Consider the following 12,323-nt stretch of genomic DNA (forward strand, 5'->3'; position numbering starts at 1 on the left):
GATGATCTGCTGTAGGGGAGCTCTGCAGAGAAGGACCTGGTGTTCTGGTAGACAGCAGGCTGGCCATGAGCCAGCAGTGTGCCCTTGTGGCCAAGAAGGCCAATGGTATTCTGAGGTGCATTCTAAGGAGCGTGGCCAGCAGGTTGAGGGAGGTGATTCTCCCCCTTTACTCTGCCCTGGTGAGGCCACATCTGGAGTACTGTGTCCACTTCTGAGCACCTCAGTTCAAGAAAGACAGGGAACGTCTAGAGAGAGTCCAGTGGAGGGCCGCAAAGATAATTAGGGGCCTGGAGCTTCTTCCCTATGAGGAAAGGTTGAGACATAGGGCTGTTCAGTCTGGAGAAGATTGAAGGAAGATTTTGTCAGTGCTTATAAATATCTGAAGGGCAGGAGTCCAGTGATTTGGGCCAGGCTCTTTTCAGTGGTGCTCAGCAGAAGAACAAAGGACAATGGGTGCAAACTGAAATACAGGAAGTTCCATACAAACATGAGAAAAAAATGCATTACTGTGAAGGTTACAGAGCACTGAAACAAGCTACCCAGAGACATTGTAGAGTCCCCTTCTCTGGAGATATTCAAAACCTGCCTGGACGCTTTCTTGTGTAACCTACTGTAGAGAACCTGCTTTAAAAGGGGATTGAGCAAGATGATCTCCAGTCCCTTCCAACCCGTGTGATTCTGTCAGTTTAAAATGGACAGGCATCTTCTCAAGCTAGCCTACTTCTTCCTGAACTAGCCCAGACTAATACTTTTATTCCTTTCCTGCTCTCCAGAATATCAGAATCCATTACAGTTGCAGCAGAGGAGATCCTGGCTTCACAGAGTCTATGTAGATCCTCAAACTATTGCAAAAATTGCTTTGGTTCTCCAAGAGTTTGAGCTTTTTCTGAATGCTGGCCCAGAGGCACTGAGCATCTCATTTGGGAGGATATAATGGAGCGTAATACTGCGTAAATAGTAGCTGGGATGCTGTTGGACCCTCAGAGAAGGACAGAACAGAAGCCATGTCCAAAAGCACATCCCTACTGTGATTTTGTTTGATTTTCATTATGCTCTAGGCCTTAATTAATTTAAATGTTTTTTCTTTTGTCTTCTCTCACTCACTGACTACTGCTTAATATATTTAAAGCAAATGTCTCCAGAAGAGAGGAAGTCTTTTGAAAATCACTACTGAGCTTTTGTGCAAAGCTCAGATATTTTTTTCTGCGTGACCTATGGTGAAATAAGAACAGCTCTGTCCGTTTTGAGGTGAAATTCCCCAACTTCAGTAAAGATTTAGACTGCAACAAAGATCAAATTACAAAGGCAAAGGCAAAATCATAAGGGAAGTTCATGAGCTAGGTGGACAGTTTGCAACGGGAGTAGAAGAGTAAGCCCCATCCATCCTCTGATAATGGCAATTTGCCACTCAGCTGGTACTGTAAACATAACAAAGAGTTTTTGTCACAGAGAAGAAGTCTGAAAAGGTGTCCACCTGCAAAATTGAAGAAGCTGGCAGGATTTTTGATGCAGAAACAAACCTGCTATGGTAATTGTTTTCCCTTTTGTTCATTTTTTCTCACTACAGTCCAGAGCCAAAATCATTTCAATAGCTTTCAAAGCTCAAAGCTAACCAGGTTCTCAAAATGGGCTCCAGTTCACTCAGGGATGACAGGATGTATACTTTTCTTCTTTCTGATGTTGTTGAAAGCTGTGTGTTGCTTTCCAGCTTATTAAAAATTTTATTTGAGAGAAGTTAGCTAATTGAGGAAAATCCTTACTTTCTATGTGAAGAGATTAAGTTTGCTGTGTACAAATAAAAATAAGGAGAAAGATAGTACCAAATGATTTCTAAGATACAAAAACAATAATTCAGGTGCAGTATCGCACAGACTGCTGTAAGTTTTAGAGGGAGCTGTGAGAGTTTGGGCTCAGATTCATATAGGTTGTGTATGCCAATTAAAGCTATGTGAAGTTCAGACCACAAGCTGTTTGCATAGGGGCTACACACCTATGTTATCAGCATGCTATTGATAGAAATCTCAATTGTTATTTTTTCAACTTCTTTACTATATTTTTGGAACTCTGTAGTGACAGCAATGAAAAAAAAACCATAATAGATTGGCTGAGTTTTTGTCATAAAGAATCACTTATTTATGTTGAATTTAAAGTATTATGTGATCAACAATCATCTGAAGTAGTACAGAAACTGTGAAGTTTAGTGTCTATAGCTAATAAGGCATTAAAGCTCTATGGCTCTGCAAGTCCACTGTGAACACGTTATAACATTTTTCTTCTAATAATTACATCTGCATAAAATATATCAGACTGTGGTTTGCCAATTAAGTTTAAAGTACGGACAAATTGAAGTACAGTAACTTTGAAAGTATGAATTGATCTAACCAGGGCTGTATTATTTACAGGAAAATGAACCAAGATTACTGATGTCTCACTGCACTGGAACAGCATTTGCTGTGATAAAAAAGTGTATACCATGGATTAACTCAGTCGTTTTTGTAGTGGCCTGTTTCTCATTTAACATGCCCGGCACTTTGATCCATACTATAATGTAGGTACATGCAATCCTGGGAAATCTGCTGCCCCAAACTAAAGATTAAATAATTTAATCAGGGGTACTTTCACAGGGATCTTTCAAACTATTTTAATTATGCTTCATTGTTTACAGCCTGTGTCTTTCTGTGAATATTACATCTAGAGGCAATTTAGGAATACAACGTGCTTGTAAGCTCAGGTGTTTGAAAAGTTTGAAAGAAAACAATAAATTGGTTACTTGTTATAATTTATAGAGCCAGAATAATTAATCTTTGAATGTATTTTTCTTCTGTTAAACATATTACTCTTTTTATGAATTTCTGTCTTTATTTCTGCCATTCCTCTGCTAGTAAATATATTTTCAAGTACTTCAAGAATAAATGATAGCATTATGGTGTTTTTTGGACAGATTTTGATCTCTGCTATGTTTCTATAACTTCACAGAATATCCAAGGGCCTGTGAGGTGTTATTCTAGATTTACGGTTGTGTAATTCAGACTGAATGTTATCCATTTACATCTGCATTCAGAGATGATGCTGATCCCTAAAGTGGTGATCCAGTCCTGTTCTTCAGTACTGTTTTAACTGTTGTACTCACAACTTTTATGAATTTCATACAGCCTAGATTATGGGAAATAGGCATAAAGATAAAATGAGTTCTTAGAGATGAAAACCACTGATATTTTTTACTAATTTCTAGATCTCTTATGTCATTAATGCTCTTTGGGAAAGTTCTGATTTACAAAATATGATCTCATAATTTGTTTACTGGCTTTTTGCCACGTTGCTGGAATGTAGTGTATTCATACAGAGGCATCCAAAATGCATGCTTCAGCAGTGTGTGCAATGCAAAGAAAGAGTGCAAAGCTGTTTTTCATTTCTAGAAACAGATCCTAGTTATACCTCCAACTGAATTTTTTATTATTGGTTTTGTGATTCTGATTTTGATTGAGTTTGTTTGTTTGTTTGTTTAGTTGGTTCGTTCATTGATTTTTTAGTTGTTTATTGTATGCTCACACGAGAAGTCCAAGATTCAGAAGTTTCATCAATTTAATGCTTCTGAAAGGTTTACTGGAAACCGTGATTGTCTGCTCACAAATGTAATGCCTACAACACTTTCAGAACTATTTGGGAAAAATCCCTTACAACATACTACATATGTTTCCACCCTTCCTCAGAAAGTACTACTCTAGAAAAGAAAAGATGGCCTGTTTGCTCCTATGATGATTTTCTAAAATTACCTTTCTATTTAAGAAAGGTCAACTTAAGAAATAGTATCTTGAAGTACAAGTTATCACTAACCTCTATAAAGAGATTTTTGCTTTTCAAACATTCGTGTAGTTCATCTGAACTGTCAATTCCCCAACTCTAGTAATTTAAAACCCGAATTTTCCATAGAACTATTCAGCCATGTACAAAATGTTATTAGCAGAAGGGGGGAAAAAATGAAAAATGTGATCCTGCAAAACTATATCAGTAAAAGGCAGGATCAAATATGAGCTGAACAGGGATTAAGTTGGCAGTTTTATTCAGTTGAGATCACTTTGAAGGATCTGGGTCTTCAGGAAAAGCTGTGAAGATCAGCCATTCAACAATTTTTGTTCTTTGACAATATCTTATCCTAAGAACAAATACATTTTTCTTCTTGTCATCTTTTCACCTTTTTTTTCATTTATCTATATCTTTACAATCATAGATTAGTTGATTAGTTATAGATGGATAGAGATAAAAATCTTTTTTTTTTTCTTTTTTTTTTTTGGCAAACCTTTACATCTTGGCTCTTTTTCCCTCCCTTGGCTTACTCATTTCATTTTTTTTTATCTCTGTTGAGGGAATGCAAATACCATTATACTAACTTATCAGATGGTTTTTCAAACCAATCATGTTTGAATGGCTAGAAATGAGAAAGTTGTTTTTTTGCTAATCTTCTACTGATATGCACTCCTGCTTATTTGCATTTAGATGTGAGAAGTTATGAAACAAGTTCTTAATTACCAAGAACCAGACTAATCTCTAAAACTGTAGCTTGAATATTCAGTATAACTTCTTAGTAAGAAAAGACAGTGCTCAAGGAAATAGCAAGGAGCATTTAACAGCTTTGTACAAAGTATTATTTTTCAGAGAGCATTCTACCCACTTAGAATTGGGAAATTTAGAAGCTGTATAGAAAGTCATGGCCCCCATAGATCAAATCACTGTCTAGGTCAAGAGTAGGTTTAGATAAAGTTCACATCCAGATGCTTTGCCATGCATTGGTGTAGAAGCTGATGCTTATTTGAAGATCTGATATGTAGCTGATACACAGTTCACGTGTTTCTAACCTTGTTAAGCACTGCCTTTTTAAAAATCTTCATCTTTTTTTTAGCCTGGATTTTACTCTTCTGGCAACAGCTTTTATAGAATTAGTTTTGTTCCTGTTTTTGTAGCATTTTTCACAGTTTCCACCAGAATACTTACACACTTGTAGAACTCTAGAGTTATTTTGGTTTTGTAGGCTTTAGTTAATAATCATCAGTGACCTAGCCAAAGCAAAGTGATACTCGTTGACAAAAGCACAGTATTTTACAAGTGCAAAGATGGTACACAGAAATATAAAACTGTTGGGAAGTTTAGTAATATACATTTGGCATTCCTTCACATGCTCATATAGGAGATGGATTGCTGTATGAGATAGGTTAAATTCTCCGTTCTGCTCAGATAAATCCAGTGTGATTCTCCTGACTAGAGTCAACTTGATGGTCTGCCTCTCTGTTTACTTGACTACAGCAATGAAGTTGTTATGTATATTAGACTGTGACTTTTTGTTGTAATCAGACCACATCAGCAAAGTGTTATCTGGACCTATATGAAGCATAGCTGATAGAGACTCAATTTGACAACTCGTGTTGTGTCAGTTTCTCTCACTTTCATTTAGAAAATCATTTGGAAAAAAAATAAAAATTAAATACAATGAAATAAGAATAAATAATCATGACAGTTCCTCTCAGTTTTGATAGTGATCAACCTCCTAATTTCTCAGAATGTAATACATGCTTAGTACTTAGGAAGTATGAATGTAATGGACTACTTTGCTGACTGAGGAAACTTCAGCTATTTTTCCAATCAGAGTAGATACACATCCTTACCTTCTTAACTGGACAAAATGGATGATAAATAATCACTTTTATCACCTTTCTGAAATAATTAACTTGTCTCCTCTCATGGCAGAGAATACCAAACCATCCAACTAGAAAGCAGGCTTTGTGAATAGCCTTGCTGAATTCCTAGTTGTTTGCTCTGGCAGTTTTCAATGAAGCAGCTGGTTGTCTTTGGAAAGCTATGCCTGTTGTTTTGAGTTTGAACATCATGTGTCTTTAATTTTCAGCACTAGCCAGAGGGATAAGTATCACAAAAATCTGCTTGAAGGCCTCTTGCCCTTGGGAACCAAATATATACTTGGCAGCCTCTCTGACTGTGGGACTGAAGAGAGAATCAAAGTTGACTCATTGCTTTATATCCTCTGAGGCAGAAGAAAGAATAAAAAGGGCAATTGCTGCTTCCTTCAGTTGCCTGAAGCTAGTCTTTCCTAGTTTGCAAAAAATAAACTTATGCCATTTTCTAAAATGATCTGCCCTCTATCTGAACAGAACATTCCATCCAGTCTCATACAGCTAATTCTGGGACTGTACTCTCCCTAGACTTATGTTTCCCAGTTCAGTCTTGAATAGGGTTCAGACCCTACTTGAGTTACCCCACGTTAAATGTAATCAGAAATGGATATTTACATCTTTCACTCAATGTTCATCTCCAATGGAGTCTTGTTCTTCAACTCAACAAAAACAAATGCTAACTGAAATCACAGAATCACAGATCCATAGAATTGTAGGGGCTGAAAGGGACCTCTAGAGATCATCGAGTCCAGCCCCCCTGCAAAGCAGGCCCGATAGAGCAGGCAAATTAGTTCATAGAATGCTATGTGCACTGTCGGGGGCACATCTGTGGAGTAAGCCTTATTTTTTCTTCCTAAGCTATTAACACGTTTTGATCTCCTACTGCATGATTAAGGCAAAAATAAATGAAGGTCAATCTATGACTTTCAGTGAAGTGATGTTTATTACCATGTCAGTGGGTATGCCTTTCAAATATTCCCAACTTTAGATGCGATGCTGAAGTGAAACAATGATGTTAGTAACATCATAATACATAGGGGAAGCCTGAGTGCCTATGTATGCATTAGGTAAAGATCAAGCTGGATGCCAGATGATCTTTGATTCATTTTAGAAATGTTGCTAGGCAGAGCTCCAAGCTTGAACCAAGTGATGCCAAGATATTTGCTCATGCCTCCATCATCCCTTATCTAAAGTGGTATAACTGCCAGAAATAATTTGAAAAACTTCACACATTTTACACATTGCTCTTTTCTACACAAATATTATTACTTTGTGATTTCCACTTAAAAATAGAATTCAAGTCTTGTATTTGAGATCAGCAGAGGATCTGTCTTTAAGACAGCGCTTACATTTTTCTAGGAAAGCTATTCTTATTATTTTATAATCAGCTCAACTTAGCACAAAGGTCTTATATAAGAGGTAGGCAATTATCAACTGAGAAAATCCAGCAATTTTTTCTTTCTCAGAATTCAGATTTGCTATTAGTCCCTAAATTCAGTGCTTTGCTAGGGAGTATACTTTTGAATTGTTAAGAGACTTGGTATACTACACAAATGCAAAAAAGAATTTTAGCTGAGGAATAAGCTCTAAAAGATGATTGAATATATCAGCTTAACAAGATCTTACCTTGTCTTCCAAAAAAGTGATACAGAACGCATTGGAATTTGTTGTTGTCTCAAAGCTGAAGAAGACAGGGCTCAAAATGATTCTAGTTATTCCTGGTTTGAAAGGTAGATTGCTATGACTTTTTAGATGTTTTATTTTAAATATGAATATATATTATCTTATTATATTTTAATATATTTATTTATTCACTCTGTCTAGCACCCAGAATATGCCATTGATTTGTAAGGAATCCATACAACTTCAGGAGTGTATTCTGGCATCCAATTGTGCAATTAGTACTGTAGGTCCATGATTTTTTGCTTTTTGACAAGTTGGATTGTAAGTGCTTTAGATTTAATTATTGTATGATTCTATTAGTATCTTTTATGTCTTCTATCTGTAATTTATTGTCTTGGAATGACAAAGGCTCTTAAAGCAATGTAACTTACTTTGTATAGAAGAGCCAGAGAAAAGTGTGTTGCAATGTAAAGTGCATTTGTTTTTTCTTCCTTACTCCTCCTTTTATCTCTTATTTACGCACTCAAGGTCAGGCTGGATCAGGCTTTGAGAAACCTGATGTAGCTGTAGATATCCCTGTTCATTGCAGGGGAGTTAGACTAAATGGCCTTTAAGCGTTGCTTCCAACTCAAATGATTCTATGATTCTGTAGGAACCATCCTGAATGTTTTTTCATAGACATGGAAGGTACTCTGTACTTGAGCAAAGGCTGAAACGAGAAAAGCAGAGAAGAGTGATACTAAGAGAAAAGAAGAATTCAGAAGGATCTATAAAAAGTTTAAATTGGTAAAACATGTATGTGGGTGGGTAAAAAAGGGGAATAAAGCACAATTAAGCCATAGAAGTCTCAGCAGGACTCTGAACATTGTTCTGAACATTGTTCAGAATGCATTGCAGTTTGCTTTAAAGAAACATCAAGAGTACCCACATCCTTAGAAAAGGGACTTTTCTGTAGTTTAGCATTTATATTAACAAATGCATGAAGACAGCCTTTTTCCAGACCTTGTGTCATTCTGCTGTGGTGTAGGGAGTTTGTTGTAGGAATTTATGAAGGCAAAAAAACTCTTCTGCAGAAGGGTTGGACTGTGCATCTTAGGCAGAGCTGAAAGCCAGGGGATGCTTTGCTACCCTTCACTAGAAAGGGCACTGGTGTACTTCTCCAGCCAGGGCTGGCAGCCAGCTCCCCGCCTCTGTGCTGTGGTGGGCACAGCCCTCTGAGATGCTGGGGGGGTGAGGGGGTGGTCCTTGTGTGCACACTGATACCCAGAGGAGCATGGATGGGTGAGAGGAGGTAGCTTTGCTCCTTCTCCTTTGAAGTAGGAGGGAGCAGAAGGAAGAGTGCCAGTCACAGAAATGTATCTTTTTCAGCTACTAGAGCAGCATTTCTAATTGCCATTTAATGTGGACAGCTTAGGTTCGATGCCCCCATGCCATGAGTGACCCATATACTGCTCTCTTCTTCCCTTTCCTGCCCCTGCTTGGCCTCCTATGTCCCTGCTGTTTCCTGCAGGTGACCCGGAGTCAGCACTGCTGAAAGCCACCTAGGCTGCTCCTTTAGAAAACCCTGAGGCTGATAGAAAAAAAAAAAAAACACACAAGTGTGAGCTTCATGCAGCTCTGTAAATGTGACATGTTTTGTTGATTGAATCTATTTCTGCAGTGACCTCTGCAGATCCCATCTCCTGAGAGCACCCAGTGAAACTCAGGGGACAAACCTGGAGCCAGATGGGGTTTTTGGTCCCAGCTTAGACTGACAGCCTTCTGATAAACTCTTCTCATGGTCCCAAGAACTCAGGGCTGTTAGGACCCAGTCCTGCCCCCTGTCAGGACAGATTTCTTCCCCAAAATGTCCTTATGTATTCTGAATGTTCAGCTGACACTGCTGGAACAAGAGACTCCTTCTCTTGCAGATTAGTGTAACGTTGTGGCTGGGAAAGACACGAACAGCAGTGATAATGGTGAAATTATGAAGACTAATGAGGAACTGAGCTGCTATCTATCTCATAAATAGATATTCTAATGAACAGAAAAAACCAGTGTTGACTGGAAATATTGCAATCCTCAGGGAAAGAAAAGAAAAAGAAATTAGCCAGAAGTGTCACGTTTTTATATCTGGTTCACCTAAAAAAAAAAAATTCTGACCATTTTTAAAATGGCTGCCAGACAACGTTTCAGTAATATTTGCATTGGGTTTCTGCTCACACAAAGTGATTTATGTCCAAGTACTCTCTGGTTCTCACATTACAATAATGATTTTGATTGTCTGTTCACCATTTTATTTGAACATTTCTGCCTGCCACATAATATATACTGAACCAGTGCAGTGTCATTTATAGGCACATGCTGCATTGGTACAAGCATTGTGTGTAAGTTTTTAAAGGTGAAAAGAGAAATAGGATCATATCCTCATCTTGTTGACCAAGAAAATAAGGGTTTTCAGTGAAATTATTCTGATGTGTGAGAAGGGGAGTCAGAATTAGGTCAGGATATATAGAACCAATGGCATTTTTTTCCATAGGGAGTGTTAACATAGTTTCCCAGGAAAGAGGTGAGCTCAGATCTGCATGTTCCCTTGAAGGCATGAGGCAATCAGTCTGCAAAGGAAGCACAGTTGGGCCCAGCTGTGGTGAAAGAGGTCATCTGCATGGGACAGTTCATAAAGAACATGCTCCAAGAGTTCAGACTTTGCTACATGATGTTGTGGGGGAGGTTCAGTTCATATACTTGAGCTGAAAAATCTGTCTGCACAACAGGCAGCTTGCTTTGCACGTTTAAGACCCACATGCATGGTAATTGATTGTACTTCCTTTGGGTGATCTGGCATCAAGTACAGAGGAAAGGGAAAGCATTCAAAAGACTAATGGTGGAAAAGAGAGTAGATAGTAAAACAAACAAACAAAAAAAACCCAAAACCAACCTGTAGGTTTACCCTGCAATCAAAATTCAAGAATATGCAGTTTATATCAATATCGGTTTGACAAGCTGTCTTTTTCAGTGAAGTAACATTGTGGTTTTTTGTATACATAGTAAACTCCAACAGATATTTCAGTGTTTTTCCAATGAGAAGCTGAAAATGTCCATCATCATTATGATAAAACAAAGTAATAATATATGCGGGTTGTCTGTTGCTTTGCTTTCCTCCCTGTAGATACAAAAGACAAGACAGATAAGAGAAAACAAGAAGAAAAAACACTGTGAAAAAATAACAACTTACAGTACACAAAGGTTTGTGTTTTTGTTGTTAGTTTGTGTGTTTCTTTTTGTTTTCCAGAAAGTACTTTTGCTTTAAGTGTAGGTATTATCCTTTTCAAAATATATCAGATAAATCAGAACTAAAAAATGATATTATTTGCTTATTTAGCTGTGATTTATGGATTCATAAACATGGAAGCCAACAGTGTGTTACGATCACTGTCTCACGTAACTCATATAAAACAGTCACCTCACCTGGAGCTTGGCTGGTAGAAGCAGGAGCACCATCAACCATAAGCTCTGCCCCACTTCTGCTCTGCAGAAGGTGAAAATGCCTGGTGTCAGCCCTTCAGGCTGCCTCTAGACAGCACTGTGGGCATCGGTGCTGGCTCTTGCACAGCACAGTGTGTAGCAGGGCACATGGCTTGGCCACAGCTGCCAACTCAGTGGTGATACTCGATCACTTGGAGTTACATGGGGAAAGCTTCATAGTACAACTGCAGCATCTGTCACAAGTGCTCGTGCACTGAGACAAGGAATCTGAGTCTTAGTTTTACAAGAATCCACTGTCAGGCAATTTCTTTTCATGCTTTGCTGTGCCTCACACTACATTTCACACTGCATGGTTGCATAGATTTGTCACCAGTAGCTATGATTACACAAACATGTAACAAAAAGCGTTAAGGATGTTCCAGAAAGACTGTGAAAATCATGACAGGAGTTCGTGATAGCTACTTAATTCTCTGAATGATGGTACTTTGGTGAAACTTCATTTGGCACTCCCAAAATTTCAGCAGGAAGAATAAGTGATTCCCAAAGGATCCCTCAGGAGCCAGCTTATTTGTTTAAGAGGGCTGTTGACTGAGCCCTCGTATTGTTGAGTTTGATGATGTTTATCTTTTGTTCTCTTCAATTTAGCATCCTCTGCTTTCTTGAAGACAATGTACCATATCATGGTGGGGATGAAAAAAAAAAAAAAGCAGATTTCTTTGGACAGCAATCATCCATCAGCTTCTGTAAGTATTTTCTCTTTTGAAAAATTATTGCATACTTGGAAAAAAACAGTATACTACTGCAGGCAGATATTCTTACTGATAAAGTAAGACCCCTGGAGAAACAGGGATCTAGTCCAATTTGCGACATAGATTAGAGCTAAGGAGCTAGCACCATCAAGGAGCAAACCAGCTAGCAGCCAACACTGTAGCCTGTGTACCAGCATTAATTTTAATGACACAGCCTATGAACTTTTTGAAGGCAGAGAATTTTAGAAGTAGAAAGCATGGAAAATTTAGATAGAGGGAAATAGCTTTCACATTTGATAAGCTACAAAAAACGCCTGTTCCAAGAAGAGGTGTTTTGCATTACTCCATTCCTGTTGGCTGTTCGGGGGGTTTCATTAGATATAGGAACTTCTTGCCATAGTAATATAGGTCAGGCACTATTGTGGCTCTTTATGATGCTGACTAGCACAAGTCATGTATACAAACCTAGGAAGTATTTATTTATGTGGAATACCTACTTAAGTGGGCTACAAATCATTTAAAGATGCCTATGATATGAATCATACCACAATTTCACGGATAAGTGGAAACATTATGCAACTTATTGAGTTTTTAAAACACTAACGAATGTGAACTACACAGCAGACTTGAGCTGGACCTTTTCACCCCTCCTAATATATGCCGTGGCTATTTAATATTCCTCACTGGGGAGTAATGCTGGCATACAAGTCAGCAATATATTAGGCTCTGGAGCCATGAACCTAGTGAGAACACAAACTAAACTGATTTTCAATTTTGGTACATTACAAAAAGGGCTATTATTGCA

General features: G+C 38.1%; 1 long non-coding RNA gene across 5 annotated transcripts in view; it reads left to right on the top strand.

Moving 5' to 3' along the window:
• The window catches only part of LOC101749719, a 94,464-nt gene that overhangs the window by 24,179 nt on the left and 57,962 nt on the right, over nucleotides 1-12,323 (top strand). For all 5 annotated transcript variants that reach the window (XR_005858378.2, XR_005858376.2, XR_210412.5 and 2 more), the window contains exons 7-8: nucleotides 10,453-10,529; nucleotides 11,415-11,512. This is a non-coding gene — a long non-coding RNA (uncharacterized LOC101749719). The remainder of the gene's footprint in view (nucleotides 1-10,452; nucleotides 10,530-11,414; nucleotides 11,513-12,323) is intronic.

Source organism: Gallus gallus, chromosome 3 (assembly GCF_016699485.2).
Source record: "Gallus gallus isolate bGalGal1 chromosome 3, bGalGal1.mat.broiler.GRCg7b, whole genome shotgun sequence".
Lineage (NCBI taxonomy): Eukaryota > Metazoa > Chordata > Aves > Galliformes > Phasianidae > Gallus > Gallus gallus.